Raw genomic sequence first — 15000 nt, forward strand, 5'->3', positions numbered from 1 at the left:
TCTTGTTTACTTGTAGAACAGCCATGGGCCAAAATCACTTTGTTGATTTTCAGCAACCTTGTGGTTTGGTATGATGTGTGATGAGTTTGGACGGGTCTCCTCTCAAAACGCACTCCCATTACCATTGTATCTACAACTATCAAAATATCCTGCTAGTTGAGAGAACTGTTGCTGTTGTGTGTATTATAATATATATATATATATATATATATATATATATTATAATATATATATATATATATTCGCGTGTGTATTATTCCGTCTGTTTTGATTTATTTTTGAGAAATGTCGTTTTAAGTTAAATTCATTTAGTAGTTATACGATGGGTGAGTTTTCTTTGCATACGTCGTCTTTAGTCGAATGATGTTCCAGTATTTACTTGACCTTGAGGTCTTGGAAGATGAACTTGTTTATTGAAAGATTACCGTAATTACTGCATGAGATGTATATGTAAACACACACATTTATGCTTATGTTTGCAGGTATGTATACGTATGTATGTGTTTTTTGCAAGAAATTATATTTATTAATATATATATACTATTGTATATATTATTATATTATTATATACAACACATATATTATATATAATGTGTGTGTGTGTATGTGTATATATATAATATATAAATATATATATATATATATATATATATATATATATATATATATATATATTGTATGTATATTGTGTGTGCATATATTCATGTTGTGAGAATAGTATTCGTCCTGATTTTGGTTTCAAAACTAGAGTTCCATTGTTTTGATTTTCTTTATGATATGCATATTCTGAAGAACATGACATTCCTAATAAGCATCCTTAGAATGAAGTGGCCATGCATTTGAAAAAGAAATAGATAAATATTTAAGAATATTTGTGTATTCACTTCCCTCGGTTGAATGTGGAAGTGATAAGATAATTAGAATATATTTTTCAGCTTTATCAATATCACTTTTGCTTGAATATTGACTCCATCCGTATTATGTGGCTCCCTTTTTGTTTTACAGTCTATTTTATTAATATATTTATGTGTTATGGGACTCCCTCCTATGGGCCCTCATTCGGCACAGCTTGGGCATATTTCTTAATAAATGGAATCCATTCCCTAATTTATACGTGGCCTGGTACAGTAGTAGATTGCCTCATATGCATGTCCCTGGATGCTCATAACTTCACTTGGAACGCAGTTTTGATGAGCTCTGTGTATGCGCATGGTGCATTTTTAATGTGGCATGTGTCTTGTATTATTTTCGTAATGTTTCATCTTGTCTTTCACTTTGGTTTCTCATGCACAATTAATCTCTTTATCTCTCACTGTATGTTAAGCAGATAGGATGCAATAATTTTCAAGTTCGTGTACGTATGTATGTATATGTGCATATGTATGAATATAAGGCATGACTCGCTGTCCTGTCTTCCTGGGAGCCAACACTTGGTACGGAAAAGGCTTATTGTTGAAAAAAAAAATCTTTATGTAATGTGTGTAATGAAAGAATGTTTTTTTTCCCTACTTTGGACACGAAAAATAAGGTTAATATTAATTCGTAATTTATCTAAACAAAATATGTAGTTTCAAGATTATTTATCACATCAAGACGAGGGCTTCCAAATGAATTGGTTTTACCATGACATGGTATATAATTTTATATAATTGTACATTTCCTTACGGCATCGTGGATTATTATATATACGTATATGATATTTCCTGTTATGCATAAATGCATTTGTGATCGTCTCGTGCAGTGTTGTAATGTCTGTATAATTAATTGTTCACAAGAAACCTTCATCCTCCATTGTTTCGCAACATCTAGATAACAACAACATTTGGCAACAAATTACAAGCTGTATGCAGCTACGTGTTATACTGGTTTTATTGCTTCCGCCATTTGTTGCTGGATTGCTACATCGATTGCTCTGCGATTGGGAACCTCCGTGTTGTGGCGCGGAGGTTAGCAAAGAGGGCGGTTTTTGGTGGGAAACTGAGGGCCAGTCGTTGGTAGGGAGGTAGGGAGGGAGGGGTTGGGGTTTGGGGCGCGAGGATGGGGGGGTGGGGGGTCGATGATCCAAAGCGGACAAGTTCAAAAATTCAAAATGGAAAGTCTTGCAAGAGGCGCGAGCGAGAAGTGGAGCTGGTCCCACTCCCCTCCCCCTTTCCCCCAGTGAACACGAGATGGAGTCTACCTTGAGACGTCAACCGTCGCTTCTTGAAGAAGACTAAGTAGAAGAAGGGGGAGGAGGAAAGAAAGGGGACTCAACTGCTGCCCCAACTCCATGAGCTGCCCCTTCCCCCACCGTCTCCCTCGCATAGAGTCTTGAGACGAAAATGGTCTTTTTATTGGTGGAAAGATGCCGTGACGTAGTCCCCGACCCCTTGATTGGCCGGGGCATTTTCACTGGCCCTAGGGGACTACCGGTATTTGGGGTTCAAATGCGATGTTTTCAAGATTTTCAACCCCCTTTATTCTTTTAAAAAAATTAAATTTGGAACGATATTTGTTGGATGGACGAAATCTTGTTTAGTATTTATTTACTTTGATTTTATTTATAAGTAATGATTATATTATTATTGATAATAATAATAAAAATAATAATAATAATATATTATTATTATTATTATTATTATTATTATTATTATTATTATTATTATTATTATTATTATTATTATATTACGTTCTCTTGTTCCTTAACGTCTTCGTGATTAACTTGTAATGTCACATTGTAGAGAGACGTGGTAAAAAGCATTGTCATGTGCGCTGAAAAACATTCAACAACGAAGTAGGATTCGCCCTGACTTTTGTAATTAAATGAGTAAACAAACATAGTATCGCAGTGATAGTCACTGTAAACGTTAGTTATGGCAATGGTTATTATCCAAGTTGTGGACGCATATTTTGAGCACCGCGTCGTCCTGGGATCAAACAAAATGGAGGACAGTGACCTCGGGAGCTATTTTTATCCGTGTAGTATCCGTCGTGTTTTTTTTTTTCTTCGTATTTTATTCTCTTCCCTTTTGCTTCCCAGTACTTTTGCATCTACCATTAGTAATTCTTTCTTCTAGGAATTCATTGCATGACTTGTCAGTGTAACGTTTATGTGGAATAACCCATGTGGGGCTTTTAAGACAGTGACGACGGCATACATAACTAGACAGTATAACTCCCCGGTGGATCGTCCTGCTCAATGCGAGCGCGTTGGCTTTGTCCATTTTCAACCCCCTTCACTCTATCGTCGTTCGGCCAGAGTATGCGTCAGGCATCGGTTGCTGTAGCTACAGTGGCTAAACGAGAATTTCGATTCTTTTCGTTTCTGTTGAAAAGAGTGAAATGGTGATTCAGTAGAATGCGTCTACTTTCATCGTATGCATCTGCGCTGATCTTGGTCTTGTCTCCGCTATTTACTTTCTTGTTCCCTCTTCCCCCGTGAGGCGTCGTGCCCCGCCTTCCCTCCCACCCTCCCTCCCATTCCCCTAATGCTCTCCTCCCTTCCCCCTCTACTGAGCCTGGTCCCGCCGTCCTACTATTACCAGCTCTTTTCTGTGTGGTAGCGTTTTGAGGCCATCCATTGTTACAGAGAAAGTAATTTTCCGGTTAAATATTACATTGCTTGTTTCTGTCGTAACATTCAGTTACTTGTTATCTTAATAAATCTTCTTCCGTACTTATTTAGTGTATAATTCAAAATTAACTTGAACTACAAGTTAATGTTGAGAGATAAGAAGTCCGTTAGTTATTTCCATTTTCATTTGTTTGTTCTAGTTTTTTTCCGTCTAGTTGCTTCTCAGGCTCTTCCGTGTTGGAGGATTCCTTCCACAATTAGAGGGGGCTTTTCCAAAACTAAAGGAGTCCTTTCCTTACCTTCCAAAGCTGAGGAGACCGTTTCCTTGGCTGGATAAGTCCTTTCTTATGAGGAAAGGTACCTTTCATCCTTACAGGGGCTCTCCATACTTGGAAGGTTCCCTTCCTTGCTTGAAGGAGTCCCTTATTTGGAGGAAGCCGATTCATGCTGCATACTGGAGAAATATTTTGATATTTTTATTGCATATTTTTTGTTGTTTGTGTGTGTGTGTGTGTGTGTGTGTTTGTGTCTTTCTTCCTCACAGTCTTCCTTCTATTTCTCGTCTTTTCTTTTATTGAATATTTTGTCTGGTCCACAGAACCACACCTGCACTTATAATGAAAGTAAATGGTTATTATTTGAATTTTATTTTTTTCTGGTGTAATTTTACATACATGAGTATATATAATTACATAACCTTCTACGAATATCAATCTATTGGTTATTACTCATCATAAAAAGCCCCCTTTTTTTTTTTTCTATCCAGAAAGACATTATGGCCAATTTCACCGTTAGTACTCACGGTAGTATCCAAGATATTATTCATTATTAAACTTACGTTTTAATAGCAAATTATTTGGTTAATTAATGCAATAAACGGAATCTTGGAGGACTTTTAATCGTATATCATCATTATGACAATTTGAAGGAACTGGATGTAGTAATTCACTAAATTCCTTATAACATATAAGCATCCCTAAACATTTCTTTTAAAGTTTGTGGTCTTCACTCCATGTAAATATTTGTTCATTTTGAAATAAACCAGGTTGTAAACGACGTTTGGTGAGTAAGAAACAAGACCGAAAGCAAGACATAATTTGATATAAAGAAGCAATTTGCAAATATTTCTTATGAAAGGATACTTCGCATACAGACATATATATATATATATATATATATATATATATATATATATATATATATATGTATGTATGTATATGTGTATGTGTATATATATATATATATATATATATATATATATATATATATATATATGCGCAGATATGTGTTTGTGATTGTATTTGTTTATATATACACATTATATATGACTCCTTGAGAAATTTCATGGTCTTGTTAGTTCTCGCTTGATTGCTTTCCTCACAGTAAAGAGGTTTTCCTGCAACCCGTCTCAAATCAGACAGCAAAACAGAAATACTTTACTACTTTTCTTCGATTTTAAAGAGGAATAGAATTAACTGCATGCACTAGCAGATAAGAATAACCATTATTTTCTGATGTCCTTGCAGTCTTGTTCCATATGAAACAACAGCATCTGTTTTTACTCATCTAATACTTATGCTAATAATAATCTTAAAAACAATGGAATAAATAAATTTGCAGATCGTTTGGCTTGGCAAGTCTGTACTACTACTCTCTGTGGTACTATATATATCAAGGTTGTATTTCTTCCAATAGTTTTAAGACAGTTTGATATCTAGAAGCAGTAATGAAGGTCACGTTTGTTTCCCTAAATTAGACTAATTGTATTTACGCGTGTTGCTTATCATTGCCTTCACGAAGTTTGGAGATGTCTTTCTACCATTTTCCATAATCGCTAAATGAATTTATCTAGTGAGCAGCAGTTCTCTGCTAAGAGGCCATCTTGTATCGAAATGTAACTTGTTTTTACTTATTCCTATGTGGAAATCTTAAGAACCCCAACATTTTTATAGTTTCAGGCTCGCTAATGATGTACCTCCTCGGAATAATGGGTGGATGATTATGTTACTCTATTTTTCTTACTGCTGATGAGAAAATTTATTTTTAACAGATTTTATTTGGTGGTGATGGGGGGGGGGGGGGGGGGTAAATTTTTAATTTGAGGAAAAAATGACAATTATTACAGTATTACCGTCGTTTTCGTGTCCATTTCTGTAATATGTTTATACGTGAAGATTTAAATAAACTTTTTTTTCTTGAATATTCACTTTTTATTGTTGTTATGCATCTTTGTCTTTAATTCTTATTGCCCTTTTCACATTAATATTATTATTCATTCTTGTAGAAAAGGAGTTCTAAAACTGTTTAATTCACCCCCACCCCCAAATCTAGTTTTAAATTTCCTATCGACCACCTAGCCTTGTATTGAGTAGTGTTAGTGTAGCATTAGACATGCAGTATGATGATAAAAGGGTAACACACAGTAAGAAAATACAGAACAAGCCGAAAGTTTTTAACATGTCTGTTGATATTTTCAGAGGATAATTTTGTAAATTAACAACGTTTCATGTCTGCTCCATATGAATGTGTTCACATTTTGAATACTAAAAAAATCAATAATAATAATTATATTGCTCTTTAAATAAAATTAAAACAATTCAGTATGATCCTAGACAATTAAGTAACTCCGAAAGAATTCAACACTAAATCCAATTTTATCTAGCTCTGCAAAGATTAGTCCGGTCAGTCAAATGCATAAATAATTTTGCTCGAAGGTTTTATACATCCCATAATAAAAAACTGCTTTGTAGTTTACAAATAAAATTCGGGCCTGTAATTAAAAAAACATTAATACTCTCCGGGTTTGTCTGCCAAATCTTGGTGTTCAGTACCACGTGCCAATTTCATAATACAGTTTTACGGTGAAATATATTCAGGGCACGTTATGTATATGATTGGTACCACTAAGTTATATGATATTGGCAAGAGATACTTTTCATAACAGCCAGGTTTATTACACTCTGACTTGTAATACTTAAAAGAAGTGTTTTTTCTAGTGATTTGTTTAAAATGGACTCTGCTATTTTAGCTTTAAGTATGATCATAATATGTGAATCCGTAATTTTTAGAAATTTGATGAATACCCTTTCTTTGTACTAATTTTTTTTTCTGTTATATTTTTCACTGCTGTAAGTGGAACTTACAACGTGTTCAAGGTGAAACAGACCCAAGATTTGCAATATGAACAAAATTGGACGTTTCACCGAGAACGAAAATTCGGGATCCATAAATGGGAACGTATACTCGTATTCCCTCTTATTCGCTTTTGCCTCTTCCTCTTCAGGTTCTGATTAATCGACTAGAGCGTCGGTTTTGATTGGTGACTGTGCAGTCTTTCACTTAATTTCTGTGATGTGTAATTTTTCTGCTTTATATATATATATATATATATATTATATATATATATATATATATATATATATATTATATATATATATGTGTGTGTGTGTGTGTGTGTAAATATATGTATGTGTGCGGATGTCTGTCTGTGTATGTTTGTGAGTGCGCTCCTGTGTGCTTGATTGTGTTTTCGTATGTATATGGATCAGGTGATGTGGAGGTTTTCTTGTCTGGAAGTTCAGGAATAAATCAGTAATTGAACGATGAAAATAACAGGTTCATTTTCTATTTTTTTCCTGGGGCATTTTTCTTATTAAGGAGGGTGTTCTGCTGCAACAGATATATATATATATATATATATATATATATATATATATATATATATATATATATATATATATATATATATCTCCCCGTATTTGAACAAGTGGTCACGTCGACTATCTATTTGAAGTAACGCTATTGTATCGTGAGTTTCATCTCTCTCTTAGCATCTGCTTGCATGTCACTCCAATGACTAGAAAATATTTTGAAAATACAACACTGCATTTGTGTTCCCTGAATATAAGCATATAACACCTTTTGGTTGGTATCAGGCCAAATTTATAATCTGTCTTTGAAATTCAATTAATTTATGTATTTTGAATCGGCTGGTTGAGATCCAGCTTTAATTTTCTCTTCCTGAACCGTCATATTACGATTTATTTTCTTTTGGCATTCAGAATCGTTAAAAATTATTACAATTTTTTACATCAGTGCTTTTCGATATTGCGGAATTTTGTAGTTGTCGGGTTTTAATTATTTCTGGCCTCAGAATCTTTCCGAATTGAGTTCAGTTTTGAACTCATGAAAATTATCTTGTATTCGAATTTGTATTGGTGTCTCATCTTTCTCAAATTCACATAAATTTTGTTGTCTTAGAACTATTCCACATTCTCTAGTTCAAATTAGTTTTAATCTCTGGTTCTTTTCGATTTAGCACCATTTCTATATTTAAGGATTTTAATTAGCATTATTATGCATTTTTTCGGTGTTTCAGTTAGAATATTCTGAGAATTAAGGTGGCCACGTAAATCACATATAGAATTTCATTTCCTTAGAGTTATCTGTAAATTAGTCTGTACATTATTCTTATATAATATTCCTGACTTTCTGTAGATTCGCAGTTTTCTACTAATGAAAAAAATTCCTTAGAAAATATTCTAGTTACGTTTACTATAGTGTAAAAAATTTTTTCTTTTAATTTCAATTAATTACGGCCTTATTGGACTTTTCATTGAAGTTTGCTCTGTTTCCTCGTGACGGTATATCACTGAAATTAATCAGACTGTTGTAGCCTAAGAAAAATATTTCACTTTACGAACAAGCTTGTGAACTCATTTTGCGCCCCTATTTTTCATGTGGCCAACAGACCTGTATCTTTTAAGGGTAGATCTATTTCTTACTTTATGATTTAACCCCTCGTCCTTCATGGTGCCTTTTCCTTTTCTTTGTTTGCGGTGGTGATGGTCCAAGATAAGGTTGTTAGGGTGTCCGTTCCACTGGCCTTTCAGCGATGAAAAAATAATTACATAGGAGTTAGTTGCAAAATGTATGGAATCATTTAATGCATTTTTTAAAGACATCAGCCAGTCTCACTAATGTAGAGTGGTGTCAGTTGTATTTTTTTCCTAGACGTTCTGAATATTTTACATGGAATGCTATATTTCAACATGAGAGTATAACCATTTCCCTTTTTGTTTCATGACGCCAACACAAAAAATACTCTATTATTATTTTTATTACTAAATTTACCAAACGCTTTTCAAGCTCTCCCTGATAATTATGACTGGCGTCACTTTTGCCATGAAGAATTATATTGACATAGTATTTAGGCTAATTTTTGTGTCTCTTAATTATTAGATTATGTTTTTATATTTGAAATTTTTCTTTTTCATGATTCTGGATCGCTTATCTAAAGAGTGTCACTTTCTTGATACATTCATTATGACTTTCATAGTCTCTTAATGTTATTTTTCTTGTGACCGTGAGTACTCAAGTCTTTTCATGGGAAATGAAGATAATTGTTTATCCTTGAGTAAATGAAGTTGTTTTGTGCCAACAGGTGCGTTGGTTAGGGAGACTAAAACACTCTTCGAAATGAAACTGGATTTTATACAAATATTTGCTGAAAGATCTTTTATCCTTGCTTTTTTTCAAAGAGATATTATCTCAACTCAATGAAAAATACTCTAGGTTCGCTGCTTTATGGATTCGATTTTATGGTAAATCAAATGGAATGAATCAGAAACCTCCATTTGCGCCAGTGAGCCCAACACTCATTTTATAAATTGTATTTTATGAGAGATCCCGGCTCTCGTTTCTGGCATCGGCTCTTATACGATATCGCTGTTCTTTCAGAAATTCTTCTGTAAGATATGTCAATTCTCCTTTTAGACATGATCTTTTATAACATATCTCTGTTGTGCTTTCCGTATTTCCGTAATCTTCATTTATAAGAGAAGTCGGTTCTGTATCTTGACGTTTTCTTCCAAAGAAAAAAATCTCATCACTTTTTCCAGAAGTTGTGCCTCCTGCGATGAGCCACGTTCTCGTTTCAGACAGTGTTGAGATGTCTCGCTCTCGTTTCAGACAAGTGTCTCATGAGACGTCTCGCTCTCGTCTCGACAGTGTCTCATGAGACGTCTCGCTCTCGTTTCAGACAGTGTCTCATGAGACGTCTCGCCCTAGTTTTAGACAGTGTCTCATGAGACGTCTCGCTCTCGTTTCAGACAGTTTCTCATGAGACGTCTCGCCCTAGTTTCAGACAGTGTCTCATGAGACGTCGCGCCTAGTTTCAGACAGTGTCTATGAGAGGTCCTCCCCTAGTTTTCAGACACGTGTCTCATGAGACGTCTCGCCCTAGTTTCAGACAGTGTCTCATGAGACGTCTCACCCTAGTTTCGGACAGTGTCTCATGAGACGTCTCGCCCTAGTTTCAGACAGTGTCTCATGAGACGTCCGCTCTCGTTTCTCGTTCTCGTTTCAGACAGTGTCTCATGAGACGTCTCGCCCTAGTTTCAGACAGTGTCTCATGAGACGTCTCGCTCTCGTTTCAGACAGTGTCTCATGAGACGTCTCGCCCTAGTTTCAGACAGTGTCTCATGAGACGACTCGTTCTCGTTTCTCGTTCTCGTTTCTGACAGTGTCTCATGAGACGTCTCGCCCTAGTTTCAGACATTGTCTCATGCGACGTCTTGCCCTAGTTTCAGACAGTGTCTCATAAGACGTCTCGCCCTAGTTTTAGACAGTGTCTCATGAGACTTCTTGCTCTCGATTCAGACAGTGTCTCATGAGAGGTCTCGCCCTAGTTTCAGACAGTGTCTCATGAGACGTCTCGCCCTAGTTTCAGACAGTGTCTCATGAGACGTCTCGCCCTAGTTTCAGACAGTGTCTCATGAGACGTCTCGCCCTAGTTTCAGACAGTATCTCATGAGACGTCTTGCCTTAGTTTCAGACAGTGTCTCATGAGATGGCTCGCTCTCGTTTCAGACTCTCATGAGAGGTCTCGCCCTAGTTTCAGACAGTGTCTCATGAGACGTCTCGCCCTAGTTTCAGAGTCTCATGGGAGTCGCCTAGTTTCAGACGTGTCTCATGAGGTCCGCCCGAGTCAAGGACAATAATATCATAAGAGGTCTCGCCCTACTTTCAGACAGTGTCTCATGAGAGGTCTCGCCCTAGTTTCAGACAGTGTCTCATGAGACATCTCGCTCTTGTTTCAGACAGTGTCTCATGAGACGTTTTCTCTCTTCTTTCGTTTACGACAGTGTCTCATGAGACGTCTCGCTCTCGTTTCAGACAGTGTCTCATGAGACGTCTCGCTCTCGTTTCAGACAGTGTCTCATGAGACGTCTCGCTCTCGTTTCAGACAGTGTCTCATGAGACGTCTCTCTCGGTTTAGAAGTTGCCTTTATTAGAGTTCGCAGTTCTTATTTAATGATTGTTTTCCCAGATTCAATTAGTCAGGAACCTGTGTGTCTTCTATGAGAGATGTCTGCTGTCATTTCAGAATTTGTATTACTGTGACTACCCAGGCTTCATCAAGTAATTTCTTGCGTTAACTCTCTTTTTTTTGGTTCTAGAGGCATTCTTTGAGCGACCCAAGTTCTCGACCAAGAATTTGTCTTCTGTGATATATCTCATATTTCTTTCTTCTAGTTGTTCTCTAAGAAATCTCTGGGCTCGATTTGTAATTTGTATCTTTTTCTATCCCAGGTCTTGTTTCGGAAATTTTCTGACGAGAGAGCTCAGTCCTCGGTTTATAGGAAATCTAGTTTCTGATTTGAAAATTCTTCAGTGGGAGATGTTAGTTCTCAGTTACGAACTAATCTTTTTTAGGTTGATTTCTTAGTGTTCCCAGTTCTCATTGCAGAATTTCTTTATAGAAAGATGCTGTATTTCAGTTTTTGTTTTAGAAATTGACTTCCTTGAGAAATTCGTGTTTATTTTTGGCGAGTAACCAACAGTGCAGATGGAAATGATATTTTTTCGTCTGTGTATACTAGTCAGCTGTCGTAGTAAGAGGAGTTTCCCTAAATTTCTGTCATCTAAAGATATACTATTTCGTAAGTGATGTAATGAGTTAATTTTGCGTAGTTTTTGTATTACGCCACGAATGAAAATGCAAGAGTATCTATTTATGTGAATTCAGCGATATTTGGAAATATACCTTTTCGTGAAATTTAGGTAGAGTAAGGCAAAGATATTTGTTAAATACACCTTCCTGTCTTTGCAGCCTAATAAAGGAAAGAATAATGATAGTAGTTTTAATTTTCTGCCGTTAAAAGAGCAGTAATTCTCACTATATATATATATATATTATATATATATATATATATATATATATATATATATATATATACATATATGTATATAATATATATTATGTATATATATATATATTTATGTATATTATTATATATATATATATATATATATATATGTAATTATTATTGAACTTTTCTGTTCACATATATATATGTATATGTATAGATATATACGTATATATATATATATATATATATATATATATATATATATATATATATATATATATATATGTATGTATATTTATGAACAACTTCCTGTTCATATATATATGTATATGTGTAGATATATACTTATATATATATATATATATATAATATATATATATATATATATATATATATATATATATATATATATATATATATATATATATATATAATGTACATATATTGTTATTTAGCAACTCTGAACTTTTCCGTTCTTTTGTAGCATGATGGTGTGACATTTGAATATGTTTATGAAACAAACATTAATTCCGAGTGTCAGTAGACAGAAAGTAATTGCTCCTGCGTGGATTCCATATTTAATTTACTTTTGCAAATTAATAGGGCAGTTGCACTCATCCCGCTTTTGATTTCCGTGCTTTGCATGTAAACCAAGACGTTTTTATTTGTTGTCCTTTATGAAAAAGATATTGCATTTTTTTCCCTCTATACTTTGATGAAACAGTACTCCATATGGAATACTGTTTTGCTCATGAAGGGAATGTGTTATTAAGTAATAAGTTTGGGCTTATTTTTTTTTCTCTTTGTTGCCAAAGAAGTGACTGCCGTAAAAATTTTATGTCTGTTGACACCACAAAATCGCTGGCGTTCAGTTTACTTACATTTAGAATTGAAAAACTAACATTGATACTTTGAGCTTCAAGATTAGACGGGACTAAGGACCCTTTTTTGCTTCTAATGACCGTCTGCAGTAGTTACTACTTTTGCAAAGCCACGTGGATCATTTAGGAATCCAAAGGGTAATTGAATCAGGAAATGTCATTACTACCATGAAAACTCCTTGTTGGATTCATAGTTCATAACACTCGCTGACGCCCTTGGCCAATTCCATGCAGCTTTAAAGCGAGAGTCCTTTCGCTTTCCCCTCATATATAATGATTAACCATAGGGCTTTGCTCATCTTTGATTCACAGCGAGGACAGGACGTATGTAGAAAGATTATTAAGTGACGTCTGTGTCCAGAATTAATTACCGATGTATACGAAACTTGAATAATTGAAAATCTTACTTTTCTGTGATGTTTACCTCATATATATAGAGCTGGTCTTGCTAAATGAGGAAGTGATGCTGCCTCCAAGTTAGTCTTTTTGTGGTCTTAAATAATTTTTTTATTATATATATATATATATATATATATATATATATATAGATATAATATATATATATATATATATATATATATATATATATATATATATATATATATATATATGTTATACGATCAGAAGTCACACGTGAAGATTGTATATCGAGAGCCAGGAGGAAAAAATGAAAAGCAGCAGTACCTAGTGCTTTCGTGTATTCTTGATACACCTCATTATATATATATATATATATATATATATATATATATATATATATATATAGTATATATATATATATATGTATGTATATATATATATATATATATATATATATATATATATATATATATATATATATATACATGTAGAATTTGAGAAACAAATTTTTGTTTCAGACTACAAAAAAGTCACTTTAAGGCAGCATCACTTTCTCATTTAGCAAAACCAACTCTATATATAGGATAAACATCACAGAACGGTAAGAGATTCAATTATTCATGTTTCTACTTGAAACAGTTCTCTTGTGTATCTATACTATTTATCATCTTCCATATCAAAACCTTTCTATCTATAAGAGGATATGAAAATATTAACAAACTTACATCTAGACGGGGTGTGCATATACAGCACCCACATAAACTCACTATATATATAATATATATATATATATATATATATATATATATATACATGTATATAATATATATATATATATATATATATATATATATATATATATATATATATATATATATGATATTATATATATATTTGTGTGTGTACGCACGGGCGTGTGGCATGCACCGCATTTAGATGGAAATATATCTGTCAGTATTTTCATATCTTTGTTTTCTTTACAAGTAGAAGTATCTTGAAATGTGAGATGATGGTATAGATACAGAAGGGAATTGTGTTTCAAGTAGAAATGGATAGGAAATGTGGTGTTATGTATAATTATTAATTGTAAAAGAAGAATCCCAGGAATAGAAAACTCCATCCACGTTGCCTTATATTTCTTGAATAGTGTCATGTGAACGTTTGGTTTTTTGTTGACTTTGTCTGTCTTTTTCTTGTTTTAATGCACTTGTCTTCTCTTCTCTTCGCTATGCTTTTTCTTTCTATACGTGAACATTTTGTTCTTAGGGTCCATCAACATTGCGTCTCTCCTTCTTGCACAAACTCCATTATTTGCCACTGTCTTGCTAACAGTGAACTTTCGGAATGGGAAAGTTCAGCACATGAAGTTTATCCTCTACGCACCGTTTTTAAGAATGTCCTCTCGAACCGCCCCATATCTGGGAAAATTAGTTTTTCCTAATAATAATAATAATAATAATAATAATAATAATAATAATAATAATAAAAACAGCCTTAATACCAGAAATGTCGGTGTAAGTCGAGACTGCATGTTAACCTTTCAGTGAAGCAAATATTGCAAATTAAAAGTTCGGTAGCACATAGGTGTCCATTTTGTGGCCGTCCTCTGATTAACAGAGGAGTGATGTGCATTTGTAACACTGATTTTGTGATGGCTAACAAATCGTATTCTGCGCCGCAACACCTCATTCATGGCAACAGGGTGCCAGGAATTCCTCTGTTTCTCTCTTTTTTTCTGTTGGTCCATTTCTGCCTTTTTTCCTTTTTGTCGGTCCATTTCTGCTTTTTTTCCTTTTTGTCGGTCCATTTCTGCTTTTTTCCTCTTTGTCGGTCCATTTCTGCTTTTTTTCATTTTTGTCGGTCCATTTCTGCTCTTTTTTTTCTTTTTGTCGGTCCATTTCTGCTCTTTTTTTTTTTTTTTTACCTTTTTGTCTGTCCATTTCTGCTAATGTGTAGATTTTATTATACATGGTTGATTATGGCCCCGAAATTTTTGTTGAAACTTGCTATATTTGTTGTGGTTTTTATTCTGGATTTCCATATAAATGCGTTT

General features: G+C 34.2%; 1 long non-coding RNA gene across 1 annotated transcript in view; it reads left to right on the forward strand.

Annotated features, from left to right (window-relative positions):
- The window catches only part of LOC135227024 (uncharacterized), a 169593-nt gene that overhangs the window by 48445 nt on the left and 106148 nt on the right, over nt 1-15000 (forward strand). The window lies entirely within an intron of this gene.

This window comes from Macrobrachium nipponense, chromosome 15 (genome assembly GCF_015104395.2).
Source record: "Macrobrachium nipponense isolate FS-2020 chromosome 15, ASM1510439v2, whole genome shotgun sequence".
Lineage (NCBI taxonomy): Eukaryota > Metazoa > Arthropoda > Malacostraca > Decapoda > Palaemonidae > Macrobrachium > Macrobrachium nipponense.